This window comes from Podarcis filfolensis, assembly GCF_964270895.1.
Source record: "Podarcis filfolensis genome assembly, chromosome: 1".
In the NCBI taxonomy this organism is placed as follows: domain Eukaryota; kingdom Metazoa; phylum Chordata; class Lepidosauria; order Squamata; family Lacertidae; genus Podarcis; species Podarcis filfolensis.
The window spans coordinates 76,717,104-76,740,609 of record NC_139604.1 but is presented as its reverse complement, the minus strand read 5'-3'; the positions used below and the strand labels follow the sequence as shown (position 1 = coordinate 76,740,609).

The following is a 23,506-nucleotide window of genomic DNA, read 5'->3' as shown; positions in this document are numbered from 1 at the left end:
TACCGTTCAGTTTACGTGAGAATATAATTTGTGCATTCTTTGCAGAATATACACAATATCAAAAATGTACAATGTAATACATTTGCGATTTAGCATAATGATGGATCTCAGCTTCATGAATTACACCTCCAGGCTGTTGTGTGGTGTGCTGTAATTTCATTGCGATAATTAAATCATCCGTGAAACAAAACAAAATACCAAACTCAACACATGTTCATCTAATGCATTTATAAGATATTATTTATTTATGTGCGTGTGAGAAGAAATGTAAATTAAAAGTTGGAAATGCTTGCTACTGAAAGTCATGCATAAAGCTTTCAATCCAGTTTAAGAAGATGGTGTGATGAACAGTTGGAAAAATTAAGTACAAAGCTTTGTTCAATGACCTGTATTGATAAATTATTACCAATTAATTAATACATCACTATCCTGATGCCAGTTCTTTTTGCAGTGATGGGTCAACATCTGAAAGGCACGCAGGAATAATCTTTAATATTTTTGAAGAGTGGCCTAGATGGCCATAGGATATCTGTGTTTCTTCCATACCATGACCACCAAAAGTAGTTATTGACTAGCTTGTAATTAAGGATACTGGTGCAGCACCCAGTATTACTTTTTCTGGAACTTGCAAAGCCAAGTGCCACCCCCAGAGCATCCCTGAAGATGCCTGGCATCATCATCAGTATCATTTTTCATTCCTTAAGGGGCCCTCTTCTGAGTATTTTTCAAAGGTATATTTTAAAAAAATAAAAAAATAGATGCTCCAAAATTATTGTTTCTAAATGATGTACAATTACAGTCAAAACCAGACCTGAAGATCCCCTGCAAACAAGCAAACCAGACAAGCAACTTACTTCCTGTTATAATCATGCAGTTCTGAAATTCCCCCTTCTCACATGGTTCCCATTCATTCTTAAACATCATTTGACTAGCTTATTAGTTTCACTGATTGTTGGATATGGATGGAATAACCAAAATTTCCTATGTTATTTGCACTTTATTACAAATAATGCCTTCTGTAGTGAATTCAACTAACAAGCTCTGTCAGGGAGTTCTCCCCTGCCCCTGCCCCCCATGCATGCCCCATGTACCCCCAAAATAGCTCAGGGGTGGGTGTTGGGAGAAACCCCAGAACAACAGGTGTGGGGAGGTAAGGAGCTGAAATGCTTGCCCCAATAGAACAGTTACCTTAGTGTAACATTGAATTCCTCCCAGTATGTCACCCCAATACTTGAAAAGGCTCATTCAGGGCCTTTCTTCATTCTCTTTTGTCCAGGTTATAGGATGGCACTGGGAAGGCCCTCCTTCCTGTCCAACTTCAGAACAATTCCATAGTGGAATCGGGATTCACCAAAACCCCAAATGAATCAAAGTATTATGAGCTGCATGGATGAACTTTATTTAAGTGGCTTGTTATATTGAGATTGCAATCTTTGGGCGCAATTGCCTGTGTTTCCTTCCTGTTTTAGGAACCAGAATTCATTCCATGAATCAAGTAACATTAAATAACATAAAACATATTCATGGGAGAAGACTCTCAGTTATCACACAAACTTTGAAATAAACAAACAAACTTGGTTCTAGGTAAACGCCTGATAATAGACTAAAAAGCGATATTTTGTAGTACATAATATTTTCTATTTACATACTGTATTATGTTGTACAAAATAGTAAAATAATATTATGGGGTATGGCCATATTTGCCATCCCAGTTCAGAAGTTGTTGCTCTATAGTATAATTCTCTGCAGGTACATTTTATAACAATTCTCTCCCCCCCACCCCCAAAGTTTATTCTGTGTAATTGGCAGCTATTATTTCATCTCCAGTACAGTGTATATTCCAGAGTTTGGCATACACAAACCTTTGAAATTTCTTACTTTTTTTAAGTGTCAGCTTGTCATTAGTCAGAAATTAGTTCCAGCTGTTCTGAGACCTTTATGCTCTTCTTCAAGGTTCAGGTATCCTAGGATATCTTAAGTGAACATATGAGAGCCCTAACTACAGTAATTGAAGATTAAGTTGAGAACACAATGAGCATAATCCAGCCAAAGCTGAGCACTTTTTAGTTCCGTCAATTTCAGTGAGAAGTGAAGTACATGCTTAACTCTCAGTGGGATATCAGAGTGCGCGACTTCAGCTTGATTGTACTCAACACAAAACTCAGCTATTTTCAGTAGTGCAAAATCTGCTGTAGGCATGAGAAATTCTCACAAAAGAATACATTTAAAATATAATTGGGCACACAAATGCTTTCCCCACACAAAGCATTAAATATAAGCTGTGGAATCAAATCTAATAGGTAGGATTTTTTAATAATAAAAAAATAAACCTCAGGGTGTAAGGCTGAGTCACTAGGACACAGTTAAATCAAATTAAGTTACCTAAGACTTATTATGATACTTTCCATAGCAGGAGCATGAATATCTGCAAGAGGTGACAGGTTCATTGAATGTTAGCTTGTGAACTGAACTTCGAAATTGCAATAGATATTACTTTCAGAGTCAGTAGGCAAGGCCCTTACTTTGGAAAAATATGAGTAGGACAGTGTAAAAAGAGAGAGAGAGAGAGAGAGAGAATCGAAATGTGACTATCTTTGTATGTCAGCAGACTATGTAGCAAAAGTTCTCAATTCTTTTGTTTCCTGTCCTACAGAGAGCCTCCTACCGCATTGTAAAATTCTTTTTTTGTAGGGATTGTTTATAACTATAACATTTCATATTATCAAACTGAATTTACTTTAAACTAGTCCACATTTGAATCTGAGATTGAAATGTATCCATTTATTTAAACTGTACCAGTAGCCTTTTGCTGACTAAGGTTTTGGCAGTTGATGGGAATGATTGTCCAGTTAACAAACAAGTATTATGTAATCCAGGCATAGGCAAACTTGGCCCTCCAGATGTTTTGAGACTACAGTTCCCATCATCCCTGACCACTGGTCCTGTTAGCTAGGGATGATGGGAATTTAATCCCAAAACATCTGGAGGGCCGAGTTTGCCTATACCTGATGTACTGTAATCTTTCAGCACTATTTCACCTTTCTTTTCCTTTTTTCTTTCTGTTGGAAACAAATATGAAATGCAATATGTAATGATTAAATTAAAAGAGATATTCCTATGAATATACACTTGGTTCATTAACATATTTTAAGAATATAGACAACGTTGGGCTGGATCCAGAGCTGCATTCCGTAAACAGAAAGCTTTCTTATGTTTACAGAAATATTTGCAATCTAATGGAGACTTATGCTTAAGAAACAGTGAGGAAGGTGGTTCTCCCTACAGCTTTTTGGGTCACCTCCCGCAGTGTGTTCTGGGGAATCCTGTAACCTTCTGTAGCTGATTTTCAGGGGGCACAGGGGGCTGCAGGGGAAAGGAGGAGCCAGCAAATATGACCTCCCACTTTTTCCAGTTGGAGTAAGCAGGATTCCATTCATGGGAGCTGGAGCCAAGCTATTTAGGTTGGCGTAAGGACCTTGCTATGGTTTACATGGTGCTGTATTTGAAACCAGTGAGGAATTTGCTCCTGCAAGCAAATTGGCCAGCTTGCAGGTTTTTGCCTACTTCATAGCAACTCTCACAACTTCGGCAGATAAGGCATTGTTCTGGATCCTTAGACACATGGGGATCCTATTAAAGGAGTCCAGGAGGAGTGACTCTGTCCAGGAGTCCACACAGGGACTGAAGGGCCAAAACACCTCTCTCAATGGCACCCTGTGTGAGGTCATGGGCCCCAATCCATGTCAGGGGCATCTCCCCAGCACAGGGTCAACCCCACTGGGTTCCTATCTATTGGGCAGCAAGTGGGCTGCCTAATGCTGGATACATGCTCAGTGCCTTAACCAAAACTACTCTTACCTGTAATCAATAAAGTTGTGGCCTAATTCTACCCAATACCAATATCCTATGTTTATTTTCTCAGTTCTCCCTGCACTGGCCGCAGACATCATATGCCTGTGGCCACAATAAAGTTGCACAGGCAGTGCAAAATCACAGGCTTTCTTTTTTATATTTATTTGCTGAAAGCATTTCTTGAAAAAACAAATAACTCAATTTTTAAAGTATTGTGCCCCTTTTCTTAATTTGTTGTTGATACGTATACAAAAAAACAAACGAAAACACAAGACCTTTGAATGTGGTCTATAGGAGAGCGAGGAATTGCTCTTGAATAGTATTAAATTATATGTTACTTTTTAAAAAAGTTTTAAAAATAGCTACCTAAATATTATTTTCCCCTCAAGCTGACATCTGAGTTAATGTAAACAGCTGTTTGACAGAAAATAAACTTGTTTTGTTAAAATACTTGCTATCTCAAATCCCAAGTCACCAGAAAAATAGGATTACTGCCTGTGAATGAGGTGATATAGTGGTAGATTATACCTTTAGGCACAGTGCTGAGCAAGAGGTAGAATGCTGGATGTGGAATTCAAGAAGGCACCCTGGCTTTAAAATAGTCTTTTGAGAAAAAGAATCTCTCTATTTTTTTAAAAGCAGCTTTTTCTCAAGAGTGATTAAAATTCCTGAATTTCATTCCTACTTCTAATCTTTCTAGAAACAGAATCCTGCTCTTTCCTAAGCATATCATACAAGCTTCAAAGGGAGGTAGTACATGCTGGCTTTTTAATGCAGCATGATTCTGAATACAGTGGTACCTCGGGTTAAGTACTTAATTCGTTCCGGAGGTCCGTTCTTAACCTGAAACTGTTCTTAACCCGAAGCACCACTTTAGCTAATGGGGCCTCCCACTGCCACCGTGCTGCCAGAGCACGATTTCTGTTCTCATCCTGAAGCAAAGTTCTTAACCCGAGGTACTGTTTCTGGGTTAGCGGAGTCTGTAACCTGAAGCGTATGTAACCTGAAGCATATGTAACCCGATGTACCGCTGTACACAGGTTGTTTTTTTTTTTAAGAAGGAAGGTAGGCATGTTACATACAATGACATGTTCACCACCATATCTATCTTGGCTGTAGTGGCATCTGGTAACATATTCACTTGGTAGGGCTGCAGTTTTTAACCTTGCAGTTTTTATCAGAACAGGACTTGTTCAGCAGTTATTTAGGAAAGTGTGTCATTACACATGTACAGAGCACCATCGTGTGTGTTTTTGTGTATGAGAGAGATGGAATAGGAATGCCTTATCACAAGCTAGACTTCATTGCAACTCAAAGGGCCTCTCTGGTGGTTCCATCAGAGACAGTACTGCTATCTGAGATGTGCCTTCAGATAGTTGGGTCCTAAGCCATATAGAGATTTATATGTCAAATATATCACTTTGCATTTCATGTTGTAATGAATAGGTGGCCAGAACATATCTTCCAGCTGCAATTTCCAAACTGTCTTGAAGGGAAGCCCCACACAGAGTGTATTTAGTATTCTAACTGAGAGGTTCTAAGGCATGGATTGCTGTGGCTGATAGACTTCCTTGTCCAGCAGCTGGTATACTAGCTGGGAATAAGCAACTCTCTGTCACAGTGTCCACTTGGGTCTCCAGCAACAAAGTAGAGCCCAGCATCAAACACACTCCTGATTCTTCAAGAGAAGTGCAAAACTACTCAGAATAGACCATTCCCCTAATTCTGGAGGCTAGGAACCAGCAATCCACAGCTCCTCTTGCCTGGATTCATCTTCTGTTCAACTGGATGGCATCAGCCCATTGCTGATTCCTAACAGAGTTAAACACCTGCACAGCCTCACCTTATCTTGATGTAAATGAGATATTGAGCTGAGTGTCTTCAGAATACCAGTAACACTTCAACTCATAACCCCACAGTGACTGCTACCAATGGTTTCATATAGATGGTTGCCAGATAGTTCCCAGGACTGATTCAAGGTGCTCACATGGTGTTTAAAGCCCTAAACAACTTAGGCCCCAAATGTCTACTTCTACTCCTACAGACCCTAGGGTATTCAGCTTGACAGAAGGGATTCTCTTGGTTGATCCGCCACCCTCAGAAGTGTGGGGAATAATGGCCCAGGAAAGGGCTTCCTCTGTAACAGCCCTTAAATTGTAGAACTCCTTCTCCACATATATGCATCTATACAGCTGTACGCTGAAGACAGTTAAGATATTGCCAATTATTGAGCCAGTGTAGATTTCACAGTAGACTTATAAGATCTGTTGCTAAAGAAAATAATCAAATCAGGTAGCCTGGATTATTATTTTTTAAATGCCTGGATAATTTTATGGCCATTATTAACCCTAGCAGTTGTAAAAGAAAAGGCAAGTAGACCTGAATAGGCACTGTGGACTTACCTTCTGTGTAAAACTGCATACTTAAGCAATTATACAAAGTGTGTTCATATTTTCTCATTAGATCTGACATAATAGATCTGATGTAAGTGACCAATTTTAGAATAATGCTGTGACATTAAGTCTCAATTTGGTCACTTAATGATCTGTTATTTCTGATTTAATGATAAGTGCTAATAGATTCAAAAATGCTTTGAAATTCTAGATTACTTTGTATATAACTAGGCATGTGAGTGCTACAGATCCCGTGAGTGGCTATGATTAACAGATGGGAGGGAAAGCAGCCAATCGGAAAGGATCTTGGTGTTCTCCTGGTACTGCAGGTAGCAGAATAACAGTACTTAACACGCTGTTTACCCAGGGGAAAAGCATTAAGAGAACTAATTCTGAGGAGATACTTTTTTTGTGCCAGATACTCATGTATGTATTCAGGCTGTATGGGAAGAGAGAAGCTCTGGCAGACATAGCAGTTGTTTAAGCAGCAGAAGAGTGGAGCTTTTCATCACACTAATAAAGAAAGGAAATGTATATTGTGCTCTGGGCTGTATGTTATACTCCCAATTGGGATTGGCTCTCCAGTGGCATCACCTCTCTCCCCACCACCCTGCCCCCATACTTCATCACTACTCAGGGTGTTAACTCTTGAGTTGACCTTCACATAGTGAGTTTCATTGTGCTCTAATGTGTCTGCTAAAGATGCAGTGCAGGGACCATAATGTTTGTTATGTAGAAGAAAAATTAAAATATTGGTTTGTTTTGTCCATTTCTATTCACAGATTATCTTAACGATATCATTAGAAAGTTGCATGGGAGTACTTGGGTATAGTCTATCTTTTGCATCTGGTTTCTGTTCTGAAACAGTGACTGAGAAACTATTTTTTTTAAAGAGAATGAGGGTGGAATTATTGATTTTAGCCTTTGGCAATGGATTCTCAGTTCTTTGATTTGTTTCTTTCTGTGGAAGAAGATCTCTGTTTGTGATCACAAACATGGAATTTAAAATGCAAGCTGTCCTTGATATTCTTAAAATGGTGCTATCCTTAGGGCCAGATATTCATCTTTATGTGCTGCTGGTTGGCTGAAATGTAAGATATCGATAAAGTGCTAGAATGTGTTTTAGGAAGGTAAAAAAAAAAAAGTTTTAGCAAGAATACCAAAGAAAAGACTCGCATTAACAAAGGTATAATTCGCTTTGGAATTGCGCAAACAATTAAGAGTGGCTTATAAATAATTTAAATAAATAACGTATTTTGGAAAGGTGTAAATAATGTCCCATTAAATATCTAAAGTATGCAGATTTCCTCATAAAATGCCAGCATACTGTGTGCTTAGAGCCAAATTGTTCAGTGTTTATGCAAATGTCACAGAACATTGTAATCTCCATAGACCTTTGGCTAATCGAGCGTTCTATGGCTTTTTAAATGTATTTGTGGGAGAGGGGTTATTGTTTGGTTTTTGTTTTATTATGTATTTTGTGTTCTCATTTTGTGTTTTTGTTGTTGTGAACTGCCCTGTGATCTTTGGGTGAAGGGTGGTACAGTGGTGCCCCGCAAGACGAATGCCTCGCAAGACGAAAAACGCGCAAGACGAAAGGGTTTTTCGGTTTTTGCGTTGCTTCGCAAGACGATTTTCCCTATGGGCTTGCTTCGCAAGACGAAAACGTCTTGCAAGTTTGTTCGCTTTTTTCTTAAAGCCGCTTGAAGAGGCGCAGTTGCGACGGACCGTGCTTCGCAAGACGAAAAACATCGCAAGATGAAAAGACTCGCAGAATGAATTAATTTCGTCTTGCGAGGCACCACTGTATACAAATCTAATAAATAATAATAACAAATTTTGTACCTAAGTGACTTCACTTTTTGAGAAAAGCTGTATTTACACATAGGGATACAGGAGAGGCTGGTAGAGAGACTGATAAAGGAGAGACATTCATTTAGATAACTGGACTCCCAAGTAGTCTAGGGATTTATAACACTTTAAATTTGTCTCAGTAGGATACAGAAAACCAATTCAAGTTCTTCTAGATTGGTGTAAATATGCTCACCAAACAGGATCTCCTAATGTCCTCAGAGCTGCATTATGCACTAGGTGCAGCATCTGAACAGCCTTCATGCCCTGTACTTCTGCCAGATCCAAGTGTTCCTTCTAGAGGAGTGCAACCCCATCCAGAATAGGTATCTGCTCAGTTCCCAGATCCAAGAACCAACAACCCACAATCTAGTTTGTTACTGCTTCCAGACACCTACCTGATTCCGGTAGGTAAGAGAAACAGAATTGGTTGGATTCAGTGATTGTAAAAGGAGGACAGATAAAGTGGGTCAAACTGGTTGGATAAGTTTAGCCTGGCAATTCTCTTCATTCTGAAGACTGGGATGTTGGCTTTAACAATGCCTGAGGAAGAATCTGAAGCAATGATGGCTCTTTTCCCTTTTTATTTAATCATTTAATCATTCATTCATTTTTTTATATACCACCCTATACCCGGAGGTCTCAAGGTGGTTCACAGAAAAGATCATAATATATAAAATAAAAACAATAACAATTACCCAATAATACCCATGGAGGCAATGTGAGGAAGGAATCTCTGTGTGAAAAGGACAATGGACTGACAGATATAGAGGCAGTCTAGATATTTAGAAGCAGTCTAGATTCCAGAATACTGGATTTTAGGCATCTGGAAAAAGCTAACAACATTTTGGGAGTATTGGCTATTACCCTGGAGATCTAATGGTGGGACGCCGGATTCTGGGACATCTGTTGGTATCAGTGTCTAAAGCTGTACCTTCACCTATTCTTAGCTGCATATTTGTAAATAAACACAAATATTGCAAAGTGTCATAAGTTTCCTGGGACCAACTTCCAAAGCAAAAGAAAGCCAGGTAAGCATTGCACCCTGCTATTTCTAATTGCATGGGGAATTGGAACACACATAACAATACACTCTTTCATTTTCCCACCACGCTACAAGTCCTGAACAGCACTAAAAAGCTCCTTCTCCAGTCAAGCTGTGGACCCACCACAATAGTTTGTTTTGAGTCACCACTTACTTGTTGCCATTGTCAAATCAGTTTGGTTTTGAGCTGTGATGCCTGACTATTTGTGATGGTAAAGTATTCCTTGTAAAGGGGGCACACAGATATAAGACTGAATTTCATTACTGACAAATCATAAGTTCTAGGCTTACCATACGTCAGGAAAATTCCTGACTTGTCCTGGTTTTTGGGTGTAAAAATGGCATTGGGGGAAATTTTGCTGAAGCGGCAAAATGTCAGGGGAAACCTGTATGGCAATGCAATGGAAAAAGCAGCGGAAACAGCTCAAAAAGCTTAAAATCACTTTTGGGGGGTTAGGTTTCCTCAAAAAATATGGCAACCCTAGTAAGTTCTTCACTGTGATAAAAAGGGGCACTTAAAATGGTGAGATGATAGATCTGTGTTAGCAGTTGTATAAATAAAGGTAGCTTAAAAATTTGAGCAATGTTGAATAATAAAGTAGTAAGGCAGTAGCTCTTTTTCAGTATCCTGAAAGTACTTGAAATTGAATGACAGTATCTTCTTTCACACACATCTTAAAAGGCCAGTTCTTCAAACTGTTTTGTGTCCAAGTACAGATACCATGTATAAAATGCACAAAAAATATGTCAGGAAGGATGCACAAACATGTATATATTAAGGTTTCCATCTTTAAAGTACATGCAATTGATAACAACAGAAGGATCAGATACACATTCTTCCCCACCCCTTTAGTGACTTGCATGATTTGACTTTTACAGCTCAGTGAGAAGTTAAGGTTCACTGTCTTCAATGGTGGTATGTTTGCAGGTAAGTAGGCATAAGGCCTGGGACGCAGGTGGTGCTGTGGGTTAAACCACAGAGCCTAGGACTTGCCGATCAGAAGGTCGGCGGTTCGAATCCCCGCGGTGGGGTGAGCTCCCATTGCTCGGTCCCTGCTCCTGCCAACCTAGCAGTTCGAAAGCACATCAAAGTGCAAGTAGATAAATAGGTACCGCTCCGGTGGGAAGGTAAACGGCGTTTCCATGCGCTGCTCTGGTTCGCCAGAAGCGGCTTAGTCATGCTGGCCACATGACCTGGAAGCTGTCTGCAGACAGACGCCGGCTCCCTCGGCCTATAGAGCGAGATGAGCGCCGCAACCCCAGAGTCGTTCACGACTGGACCTAATGGTCAGGGGTTCCTTTACCTTTTAGGCATAAGGCCTAAGGACACGGGTGGCGCTGTGGTGTAAACCACTGATCCTTGGGCTTGCCGATTGGAAGGTTGGCAGTTCAAATCCCCGTGACAGGGTGAGCTCCCGTTGTTTGGTCCCAGCTCCTGCCAACCTAGCAGTTCGAAAGCACATCAAAAAAGTGCAAGTAGATAAATAGGTACCACTCCAGTGGGAAGGTAAATGCCATTTCTGTGCACTGCTCTGGTTTTGCCAGAAGCAGCTTAGTCATTCTGGCCACATGACCCAGAAAAACTGTCTGCGGACAAACGTTGGCTCCCTTGGCCAGTAAAGCGAGATGAGTGCCACAACCCCAGAGTCGTTCGAGACTGGACTTACCGGTAACTGTCAGGTGTCCTTTACCCTTTTTTTAGACATAAGGTTACAGCCTTAATATGTAAGATATTTTGAAATAATTGTGATGTATGTGCACCTCAGAACGTAAGATGAGCCTGCTGGATCAGGTCAATGACCCATCTGGTCCAGCATCCTGTTCTTATACTGGCCAATCAGATGTGGGAAGCCTGCAAGCAGGACCAGAGTACAACATTTTGTCCACTTCTGAATCTCAGCAACTGGTCTTCAGAGGCATGCTTCTGACAGTAGAGGGTAGAACATAGTTATTGTGACTGGTAGCTGTTGATAGCCTTACCCTCCAAGAAAACAAATTGCTTTCAAGAAGTAGCCCTTGTGAGAAAGGTCTTAGTGGCATTAATCTATATGCAAAAAAGGGCTGAATCCATATCCTCAAAGCAAGTACATTTGCTTAATAATGTGGGTTTATCTTATATTGGCTTTTACTTTTGAGAATTAGATTTTAAGCAAGTTTTGCTTGAGGAATGCATGTAAGATTGAAACATTCCTATTAAAATTCTGAGAATAGAATTTCTATTGATAACTTTTTCTCAGAAGTTGTAGCTCTTTGAATGTGATGTATCAAATTTAATTGTTTGCGTGTTTGCTTTGGAATAATTTTGAGTAATAAAAATAATAGCTTTTTAATCTGAGCATTTGGAAGATAAATAATATCTTTTTTTCATATCAGTCATTTTCACATTTGTATCCCCTTGCCTTTCACCTTTCTGTTAAACTGCAGCTCATAAACTGATACAAAGTGCAGAGTTTCTAGCAGGGGAAAAAAATCCATTATTGTACATCTGTTACAGCATCAAGTCATTAGAGAAGGGATTTATTTGTTTTATATTTTCTCAGTTTAAAGGTGAATATCCACGGCTGTACATCATTACAGAGAATTTTTTAATATAGTCTTTAGCAGCAAAAGAATAAAACAAGAGAAATTGAATAACATGTATAAACGTGGGTATAGCCAGGATTTTTGTTTGGGGGGGGCAGTGGCTTTTATCAGGTGGCAGGCTTTTATTAGGGGGGAGAACTTCAGATTTGTATTCATTTGTATTTATTTTTATTGATTGGGGGGAGGCAGCTGCCTCCCTGGATCCCCCTTGGCTACACCGATGTGTATAAATAGCCAAGATGTAGCATTATCACTATCCTGCATTTTGGTAGTAGTGGCTGGAGCACCATTGCCCTCCACAGCATTGAAGAATGATAGGGGATGCTTTTTTCACAGCTTCCCATGGTTGACCTATTTCACAGGGTCAGCATCTTCATCAGGGTATCCACCATAGTCCAAGGTGTGAGTATCTGTGTAAGACTGATAATGGGTTGGAATCTGTTTGGATCAGTTACTTACTGTTGAGTAAACATTGTGTGGGGTTGTAGTGTCAGTTTCTTACAACATCTCCTATAGACCTTCAGAAGACACTGCAATTCAGTATGTTGAATTTTGTCCTGAGTTCGGATTTTCTTACAGGCATATGACTTACTGGTATATTGGTACTCAGTATCTCCCAGCTTCAGTTTCCTTTCTGTAAAATGCCATTGCTGACCAGTACACAACAAGGGATACTATGGGAATGAGCAAGTACTATGGGAATACTACAAAGTATTCTGTGATATACTTTGCTATGATTGCTATTTATTTGCATGGCATCTGAATGTGCAGTGTAAGTTTTACAAAAATCACTAAGAGTTTGCATTCGTTTTGCAGCAACATTCTCTGAAGCCTCTGAAATCATGACTTATCAAGGCATCTTTCCATCACTACTTTCAGGGCTGTCTTCTGCTAATGCCACTTGTCTCATCTGGAAGCACTGCAATGTGTTGACATGACATGTGAATTTGCTTCTTCAGGACACATTGGCTGGTGCTAACTCTTAGAGAAGCAGCAGCTATTAGAAGTGACAGCACCTCCATTATCAAGAGAATGTAATTATGTTAGTTCCTGGTAACATGGAAGTTGTCACTGTTGTGCAGGGAAGTATATTTAAGATTTCTTCTAATTTGTTTATCAGACCACATGACTCTGTCAGTTAGGTTACTAGGACTCGTTAGCACTTTTAATTATCAAAGGAATGTATTGACAGGATTCGGAAATACTATTTAAACTGAAGGACTTTCACTAGGTGTAATAGAAATGCTGCTATTTATATTTTAAAATGACCAGATGTTAAGCTCCAGAATGTTCCTCAGTTATATTTGTTGAGGAGAAAAGTCCCTGATATCTCAAATGTTGCATAACAGGGCCTATCCCTGTTGAAACTGATGGAAGACTGATACGGCTTTTTTTTAAAGCATTTAGATTGTCATGTGGAAGCTCAGCCATCAAGGACACTCTGTTGTTTTAACAGAGCTGTCCTCAGTCTTGGACACATTCCTTACAACAACAACCTATTGTGCAATATCTTTGTTTATGCCTTTGAGGCATTTGGAGCTTTCAATATAGAATGGAATGCATGAGCAATTTCTATTCATTCATATGGACAGAAGATTTTTAAAAACGACAGGTTTAAGTTATGTTGTTACATTGCAGTCGTGCACATGCATACAGAGACAACATAAGCTACTGAATGGATTCATATGGAAAAAAGGGAAGTTATTTTCCTTTCAGAATAAAAACAAAACAAAAGAGCTTTTAAAAAAAACCCTAGAGAAATAGGTGCCTTAGGGGTGTGGAAAGGGAAGGGAAAGAATTTGTTTCAAGGCTGTAATGAGGTGACTCTTAAGGGAAATTCATTCAGCACAGAATAAAACATTTTACTTGGGTTGCCCCAAAAAACAAAATATCCTTCTATCACTGTATATTTAAGGTCTTGTCTCTTTCTTAAAAACAAAAAAAGGTTCATTGGTAATTTTAGGTTTTAATATTTGTCAGTGAAATGTGCTCCACTTATTAGCTACTATTTATTCAGAATTAAGCAAAGCTTTTGAGGTGACTTTATTGTATTCATTTACTGACCTGTTTTGAATTTTTCAAAAGAAAGTTAACAATAGCCATAGTGGAAAATTTCATACCTCTAGCAACTTGTAAACAAGTTCTGTGTATTTTTTCTCTTGGCATATTTCTGCATCTCAATGCATTCTTGTGAACTACACTGAAGCGTAAACAAAGCATTGCAGAAAACAAGGCAAGTTTTAAGAGGATCTGAGGCTTGAACCAGGAAGAATCTGAATCTGTGACCTAATCTGGTGAGCTACCTAGGGCCATAGCTGTTGAACTAGCCGGTGCTGAAAAAAGGCACTCGTAGCCACCAAGGCCACCTGAGCCTCCAGTGACAGTGTTGAATAGTACCTTCAAGCTGCAAACTTACTCCTTCCAGGAGAGTGATACCCTGTCCATGGCAGGCTGAGAACAGACCTAAGAACTTGGTGTCTCCAACATCACTGTCTTTTCAGGATTCACCTTCAGTTAAATGGCCCATATCCAGCCCATCCCCTGTTGGAAAAACGCTCTGGGGAAAACGGTGACCCTCCCGGACCTCTGAGCATCTCCTGGTAGGCACGTCTCTAGAATGGCATGTCCCTTCATCTCCAGAGTGCCTCTCCGTGACACTTTTCATCTGAAAAGTGCACACAAGTCTTTTAGCATCACACAACAAGAAGAAAGAAAAATCTGTAGATCTAAACTACATTTTATTTAGATTCTATACAGAAGATCCATAATCACGTCTGTGTTCTCCAAGCTCTGGCAGACAACCAACTGTTGCATACAGCAAAAGTGAAAGTACAGTTGCAATAACACGCTTAGACGGAAGAGATAAGACTGTCTTCCGTTCCCACACTCTTCTCAGACATCTCATGTGATTTATACGAATCACAACAGCAGCATCGGCTGCATAAAAATCCTAATATCCCCACCTCCAGTCTCACAACTCAGCTGCCTCTCCTGGTTCAGATGGAACAGAAAGATAGAGCTAGATGTCATTGTGTGAGGGCGCCATAATTTTATCACACTCTTGAGTGCTGTGCAGAAGAATAACCAGTAAGGTGCCTGTCACACTGATGGATCAGTGTCTGATACAGTGGTACCTCGGGTTAAGTACTTAATTCGTTCTGGAGGTCCGTTCTTAACCTGAAACTGTTCTTAACCTGAAGCACCACTTTAGCTAATGGGGCCTCCTGCTGCCACCGGAGCACGATTTCTGTTCTCATCCTGAAGCAAAGTTCTTAACCTGAAGCTATTTCTGGGTTAGTGGAGTCTGTAACCTGAAGCGTATGTAACCTGAAGCGTATGTAACCCGAGGTACCACTGTAGTACAATTTTATACCTGTCTACTCAACCCAATTAAATCAATTTGCATTTACTGCCTGGTATTTGTGCACAGAAGGCTGAAGTCACAATGCTAAATTGTGAAAAAAGAGCTACTACTACTACCACCACTACTACAATTTGTTACCTACGATAGTCATTTTTTTGTTTTATTTTTTACAAAAAGGAAGCAAAAGCGACTTAAAAAACACTACGAAGATTACCGCCTGTATGAAACCAAAACAGAATGAGAATGTTACAGCGCATCTATACATGTAAAAGGCAGATCTAAGGCATCCTAGCCATGGGACAGATATAAATTATTTACGTAAATGAAAGTACTCTGGGAAATTTTCATTTGGGATGGGCTTGAATCGGCAAGGATTGAAGGCTGAAAAACTCATTTATTATTTTAAAACAAATTTCACTACAGCATATTTTTCAGCAGTGGTACTATGTGTTGCCTGTTGCTGCTGAGCAACAACCAAAATGAAGGAGCACTTCACGCCTTTATGAATAGGCGTTACTTAGCAGCCTGTGAAGCTGGTGCAGTTCTGAGTAGGCATCTTGCTACTGAATGGCAAGGCGGTGTCAGCATGACCCTACTGGACTTAGCTGACATTCCCAAGCTGCGCCCTGGTGAGGGCATGGAGCTGCCTCTCCCTTGGTTTGCCACTTGTCAGCAATAGTGGCATCACACTACAATTATCCCCACCAAACAAGCCTCCACTGTTTTATAGGATGCTTCCTTTTTCTTTATGCAATTTAGGCTCAGTTTGTGAACTTCATTTTCCTTCCTATAGTAAAAGTAGTCCCCCTCCCCCTTTTTCCTTTGTTGAAAAATGCGTTTATCTCAAGTTGATGCTAATACTGACTTTAAAGTAATTTTATGACACTAGCACATTGTAGAATGCTTTTAACCTCATTCTAAAACAGCAAAAGGTTTTTATGACCCAGAATTGCAGGTGGTCGGAAATTACACATTACATAACTTTAATTATGAGAAATTCAAATCAGCTTTCCTTTGATTAAGAGATTACATGCTACCATGTGCACTTCACAGTGCTCCTGAACATCTGACTGCAATATCTCTGTGCTGTTTGGATTTATTTTGTACAGTTCTTCTGAAGTTGGTGTATATACTGCAAAATTGTGTTGTTAATTTTTGTGATTTGTTACATTTTAAAGGTCAGATTTGGAAACACTTTCAAATTGGTATATATTTTTTATAAATTGTTATTTAATGCTGAGCTCAGAGCACGTTGAAGACAAAAACATATCATGCAATCAGAAGATTGAAAATTAATTTATTGAAAGGTACTCGGAGAAAAGCCTTCACATTACTAAGGGGATGAGGGATTGATTTAGAAGAGGTTGAAAGCTAACAGCATGTAGATGCTGAAGGGATAAAAAGATGTAATGGTTTCAATTTATTTGAAAGCCATAAACCTCTAGTCCAGTCTTTACTCAATCAAACAAAATAGGAAAGATTAGATTATCTCTTTACATGTGTGAGATGACACAATAACTGGAATTTTATGCCCTGGAAAGGAATCCCTAGTTGCTTATATTTAGGTGCCATGTCATCTTGTTTGTCCTAGGTGGCAGTGAAAAACCCTTGTTCTTTCACTGGTCTTCTGTTTATTACTGCCAATGTTTTGCATTTCATTTCTAAACCCCATCTCTTATATTGATTATTGCTGTTGATTGATACTGTATTTTTTTTACCTGGGAGTGAACCCCATTGAATTCAGTAGGGTTTTCTTCTGAGTAGACATGTTTAGGATTGCATTGTTACACATTTTCTGACCCACCTTGAATGCTATTCTGGGCAGATTGCCAGGATAGAAATATTTTAATAAAGAAGTAAAAAACTGCTTTGCACATACGGTATACTTTAAGAAAACTTCAGGCATACTTATGCAAATAAAGCTGAGATAGAGAATGAAATCAAGAAAACATCAAAGGAGGAAATGCAGTAATGGGAGACTTCAGTTTGGATGTTGTGGTCACCATGATTCATGCAACACAGACTCCACTATTGGACTACTGTAACATCTTCTATGCTGGGCTTACCTTGAGACTCTTGGATTTTATATACTACTGGTATACAAATTTTTGTGTTAGTCCTGGGTTTGTGTACTGCTTCGAACAACCTAGGTACCCAGCATTTCTGGCCTTTTAAATATTCTTGTTACCGAAACATCACAGGGCAGGAGTAATGTAGCAAAAGGAAATGAAACAATGAAATGAAAGAGCGCTGAAGGATTTGTGAAGTGTCAGGAGAATGGGAAGGATACACATGTGCCATGAATGTTATAGGGACTTAATTCAAGTGGATTTTAATTCTGAAATGTTAGTTTTCAATTGATTTTGAGACCTAGAAGCTTAGTTTTTGATTGAACTGTTTTAGAGAGTTACTGGTGTGAAGAGCTAAATGTGTCAGGTTTTAGTGTCAGGATACATTGTGTCTTTAGGCTTGATAATCTGTATTCTGAAGTTTAGAATAATTTTGCATGTTTGTGTTTTATGCGTTTCAACTAAATTTTACTGTCCTAGTGTGACATTAAATAACTTCCTACACAGGCTGGTTTTCTATGCTTCTAGCTGGGCACTGCAGCATCCAATTGGCAGTATGTCATTGTCTTTCAAAAATAAAATAAAAAATACTAGTACCAGTCAGTATGATTAACAATACCAAGTCTACTGCAATGAATAGTCCCTGTATTTTTTAATGCAGGCTGACCACAGCTTTCCTGCATTGTTTGACGGATACTCAGATGTCTGAAAACAGATGGTAAACATGCTATCCAGGAGTTGTGATTGGCTGATGGTGTTCATGCTTGTTTTGAAGAATCTGTTTATGCTTGTTTTCAGGAATGTGAATGCCCTTCAGGTATTGTAGAAAAGATGTGGTCAACTAAATTCAAGGGCCCGTTGTTTGCTGCTGCAACATACAGCAGCCCTAAAGTAGATTTATGCTTCCAGCTAGTTGGAGAAGCAAAATTATATTTCATGGAATGGAAAATGCAACACAGCTGAGGTGCCCAGTATCATGCTTTACTAGAACAAATTTCTAACAATGTTATTGAAGAGAAAAGAATGAAATTGCTGGTTCATTTCGTAGCCAAAAGCAAAGCAATTATTTTTACTTACTGAATTTGGAGGATGAATAAGGGTGGGGAAAGCGAGGCTTTTATGATCATATGTTGGATGGCAAAGTGTTTGCTATTCCCCTTGAGTTGCATAGCTCTTCTAGTTTAGCTCACTTCTGGTTATGCCTAAGGAATTCAGCGCTGTGATTTGAGAAGCAAAATGGCTCTTCTGGTAAATCGTGTCCTCCATCACGGAGAGCACGTGTTGCGGTGAGACCACCCAAACTGCCCCGCTGTTGCTGGGGCGGGTACGATTGGATGGCCTCAACTCCCGATTGGTCGCCCCTTGGTTGCTGGGGAAGGAATTTGGCTCAGGGAGCTCATGATTGGCAGCCGATCCCTACACGTGTTGTTGAGCTTCCTCTTTTCACTGCGTGCACAGGATCACCCGCCCTCCCTATATTTAAGGTGCTTATTGACCTTGCTATGCCTGTCATGGGGTTGTCTGCTTTGGAGCAGGGGCCTGGTAGGAATTTGCCATAGGCTGGTTGGCTGGTGCCTTTTGGGTTTTGCCTACTGCGTAGCAAATTGTCACAACTTTGTAAGGTTGGCGGTTAGGCATTGGTTCAATTGGTTGGTGGAGGGGATGTGGTTGGCTGTGCCTGCCCCTCCAAGTTGCTGCTGCAAGGGTATTTCGTTAAAGGAATCCAGGGGCTCGCTTTGCTCTTGTCCGAACCCCTGTCAGGGGGCTATGGCCACACCAGAGTTCCTGGGAGCATTTGGGGTGAGGTTAGAGACTGGTGTCCAGCTCAGATTTTCCCCAGATTGTTTTCCCTTACTGATGTCTGCCGGAGTCCAGGCATCAGTGCTGCCCTGCCAAGGTCAGGTGCAGCTAATTGGGAACCAATGCCTAAGCAACCACTCACATGCAGTAATCAATAATGTTGTGGCCAACATTATGCCAAAAACCTTAAGCCATAATTCTGTGTCTATTGTGAATTATTTCAAGGGCGGTTTAACACGCAACTGTTATCATACGTATTTGGGTAATAATTTATTTGTGTTTGTCATGACCACGGAGTAGGGATGCACCAGGTAGCTCTGCCTACTAGTCTGTGAAAAAGAATGTGATCATATGCACAGCTGTACATGTGTAGGCTTCCTCACAATCCTGATTGTGTGAGCTGGAGGTTTTTGTGTGAGAGCAGCTGTATGTGTAAAGGCTCTGTTGCTACAGATGGTTGGTGCTTTGTGCTCTTTACAGAAGATTATAGGGCAAGGCTATTTGGATTGTCCCCACTCCCTTAGCTGATGAAAACAGGAACATTAATCCAACACAGCTATTGATGAGGCTAGAGTAGCCACTAGAAATAGAGGTGTAATTTTATTGTATGTTTGAGTAGTGGTGAAGTATTCATTTTGCATGAATAATTGCTATAATGCACCATACCACTTGATTCATACCTCTAACAACTCGTATACATGTTCTGTATTTTTTCTAATTAGAATATTTCTGCATCTCCATGCATTCTCATAATATACACTGAGACAGAGCATTGCAGAGAACAAAGCATTAAAAGAATCGAGCTTGAACCAGGAAGATTCTGAATCTGTGACCTAGTCCGGTGATCTGTGCAGCACCTTTGAATGTTAATTGCGTACAGCCTTTTTCAGACACAGAACAGAAGAGGCATGTGCAATGTGAGCTTCTTTGAACTGTATATAAGGTCTCCATGTTCACCAGATCTGGTATGAATACTAAGAGGTTGAGGTTTTGCTCTTGCTTAGTCAATGAAGCTAAACCTGTGTTCCAGCCCCTGCACTTTTATAACTTCCAACCTCAGAAGCTCGATCAAACTTCCTTTCTAGCTCCACCTCCAATTCCAGTGAGGTTAGTCAGATTCTAAAGAGTGAGGTGAGCCTGGGCTTCCTTCCAACACTAGAGCTGTAGAAAGGGAGAGATTATCTCCCCACCCCACACCCACAAGCCTTGAAAATGAATGGGAGCTTGTGGCTTGAGTAAGTTCTGTGCTTGCTGGATCCGAAAAGAGAACAAAAGCTTCTGCCTCTTTCAGGCTCTGAAACAGAGGTTGATGGTGGCTTCTCCCCCCCCCCCCCGCTTTCTGGCAGAGGAGCAGAAGCTTGTCTGCCAGGTTATTGGAACTTCAACTACCCAACACAGGCACAGGCACAGGGGCAAAGAATGCCCACACACTTATTCTACCTTTCACCAGCTCTGAGCCGGCTGGGAACTGGAGAGCAGAGAATGCAATGGCTTCTCTGTCAATAAAGATGGGTTCTAATGCACCATACCACTTGTTCATTTTCATGTATATGTATGCATTAGAAATAGCCATGGAATGCAATTGCTGTGATTGTTTGGGGACAATGGATGCCCTTTTATTTGGAAAGGTAAGCAAACTGCAGGCTTCATCTTCATTTAATTTTTCAGAGGCCAAGTCTTTCAGAATGCTATCATGAAAGATTGCTTCGGACATAGGGATTCAACATCAATTATACAGCAACAAATTTATCATTTGGAAATTCTGTCTGTGTGGATTTGAAAGAGCAAGTTAGTCAATATAGAGGATGTAAGGGGGCCAAAGGCAGGGTACAAATATTAGACATAAAAATAAAGCAGTAGAGTGAGTGTTGTTTTGATAAATGCTGATAGAAATAAGTACTTTAGCATAATTGCTCTTGACTATAGCTATGTTAGGAACAAATAATTCATTTTGAATACAATACTCCATTGTTCCTTCTGATCCATTAGTAAAGAAAAAAATTCCATAGCAAGCATGGAAATTGCTATAATTATTTTAATGTGTAGTACTGGATATCTTAAGAAGATAGGTGAACAAAAAAAGTTAAAATAAGCTATCCCTTGAAATCTATTTGAAAGGTATTATAGAGTTATCAGTTTATTTTTATTGCTATTCCTAGGGTTTGGGATGAGCAAGTAGTTTAAAAACAATTAAAAAACCTCCCCAACAAAGTAAAATATCCAACTATTATACTGTATATAATTAAAGCTATGGGGACACGGGTGGCGTTGTGGTCTAAACCACAGAGCCTCTTGGGCTTGCTGATCAGAAGGTTGCCGGTTTGAATCCCCATGATGGGGTGAGCTTCTGTTGCTTTGTCCCAGCTCCTGACAACCTAGCAGTTTGAAAGCATGCCAGTGCAAGTAAATAGGTACCGCTGCGGCAGGAAGGTAAACAGTGTTTCCATATTCTCTGGTTTGAGTCACAGTGTTCCATTGTGCCAGAAGAGGTTTAGTTATGCTGGCCACATGACCTGGAAAGCTGTCTGGGGACAAACGCTGGCTCCGTCTGCCTGAAAGCGAGATGAGTGCCGCAACCCCATAGTCGCCTTTGACTGGACTTAACTGTCCAGGGGTCCTTTACCTTTAATTTTTTAAAAAAAATAAAGCTAAAATAAACTTACTGAGCATGTCTTAAAAGCCAGCCCAAACAGAAATGTATTAAAACATTTCAGGGAACTACACAAGATTGGACTTGAATAAACTTATAAGGGAATTCCACAAAGACCATCTTTCAATGTGTCCTTACTGTTTATGTTCAGTATGCGTATAGGTATTTGGAGTGTGCATGTTTTGCTTGCTTTTTTAAATTCTTATATCTTATCAAAAATAAAGGTGAGAATATGTAGCTAATTCAAGGCTTTCAAGGAAGAAGCAATAGAGAAATGTCTTAAAGGGTCTCTGCCTTTGAATATCATGGACAGCAGACACATCTAATTGTGTCACTGCAGAATCTGTAACTGTGATTCTACTGAAGCTACTTCAGTCCTAAATACTGTAAAAGTGTTTTGGAGAAGAGGAGCTAAACATTTTTCTGTGAAAGGCCTTAGGAAAATGAGATTAGATTGGCCAATGCATTTCCATATAAACCTAATAAGATTCATAGCGCTGGAGATCAATATGACTTGTGATTTTATAATTATTTAATTGAATTGTTGCCTTGGAGAAGTAGAGCTTATGACACCTGCATGCTAACCTTCCTCTAAGGAGCTTAAGGCAACTATTGTGAGCTTTTGCCATTATATCCTCACTACGATCATGCAAGGTAAATTTGGCTAAGGGATGGTAACTCAAACTGAGCAGGAATTTGAGCCTAGGTGTCTGTGGTCCAAATTTCTATCAGTGGCTCCTCTTGAGTTCCCCAGACTATTGCATAGCAATACCTTAGAGTTCCTGACATATAGAAGCAAAATAAATAATTCAATAAGAAGAGGGAAAAACAACAACTGGCGTTTCAGTATGGTTACAAGCATCAAACATACTAGATGCTCAAAGAGTATGTTAGAAATATATGAAACCTAATACAGCCACTTTATTTCCATGGATTTTTCAGTGTTGTCTCCTCGTACTCTGATACCTTAGAAAAGACAATGAATCACTACTCCTTTTGTGACTAGTATCTGTACAGGTAGATGTTGGCTTTCACCACAATCTATCAGAAAAAGCAATGTTGCATATGTTATACAATATACATGTGTTATAATTTATTTACTTTCTATATTTATACACCCCCTCTTGGATACTACAGTGTTCCTTGGGTGCCTAATGTATGAAACTATATTTTGCAAGAGCAATATTGCTGCTTGTGACACAGTTTCTGTCATGTCTGCTACATTGCAGAGGTGTGAGCCCATGCTTAGTTTGAGGAGGGCAGAGAAGACCAAGCTGGATATTGAAGCACATGCCATACACACTGTCCTGACAACTGCAAGCCTTCAGACTAATTTTTCTTCTTCTTCTTTACATTGCGTAGTAGATTTAGTGCATGTGCTGCCCCATCCAGCTCTTGTTATATGTACAGGTAGGTAGCCGTGTTGGTCTGCCATAGTCGAAACAAAATAAAAAAATTCCTTCCAGTAGCACCTTAGAGACCAACTAAGTTTGTTACTGGTATGAGCTTTCGTGTCCATGCACACTTCTTCACAATTTTTTTTTATTTTGTTTCAACTACGGCAAACCAACATGGCTACCTACCTGTAATGAGATAAGAATCCAATGTCTCTATTCAGACAAGGTCTCTCCATGGTTTTAAGTTTGGTAAAAAGTTGCAATTCAGCAACTTCTCTTTCCTGTCTATTTCTGATTATTATTATTTTTTTGTAATAAGACAGCTACTTTGAGATCTTGTATAGAATGTCCTGGGAGATTGAAGTGTTCTCCAACTGACAGAGAAACTATTGGATTCTTATCTCATCATACATGATAAAGCTATTTTTAGCCATCTCACCCCGTGCTTTTTCCTGTAAGACCAATTGCAGTTGTTAACAGTCATCAACAGGTTTAGCACAGC

General features: G+C 39.8%; 1 protein-coding gene across 4 annotated transcripts in view; it reads left to right on the top strand.

The window, feature by feature from the left end:
• The window catches only part of NELL1 (neural EGFL like 1), a 374,882-nt gene that overhangs the window by 185,316 nt on the left and 166,060 nt on the right, over nucleotides 1-23,506 (top strand). The gene's annotated exons all lie outside the window — the stretch shown is intronic.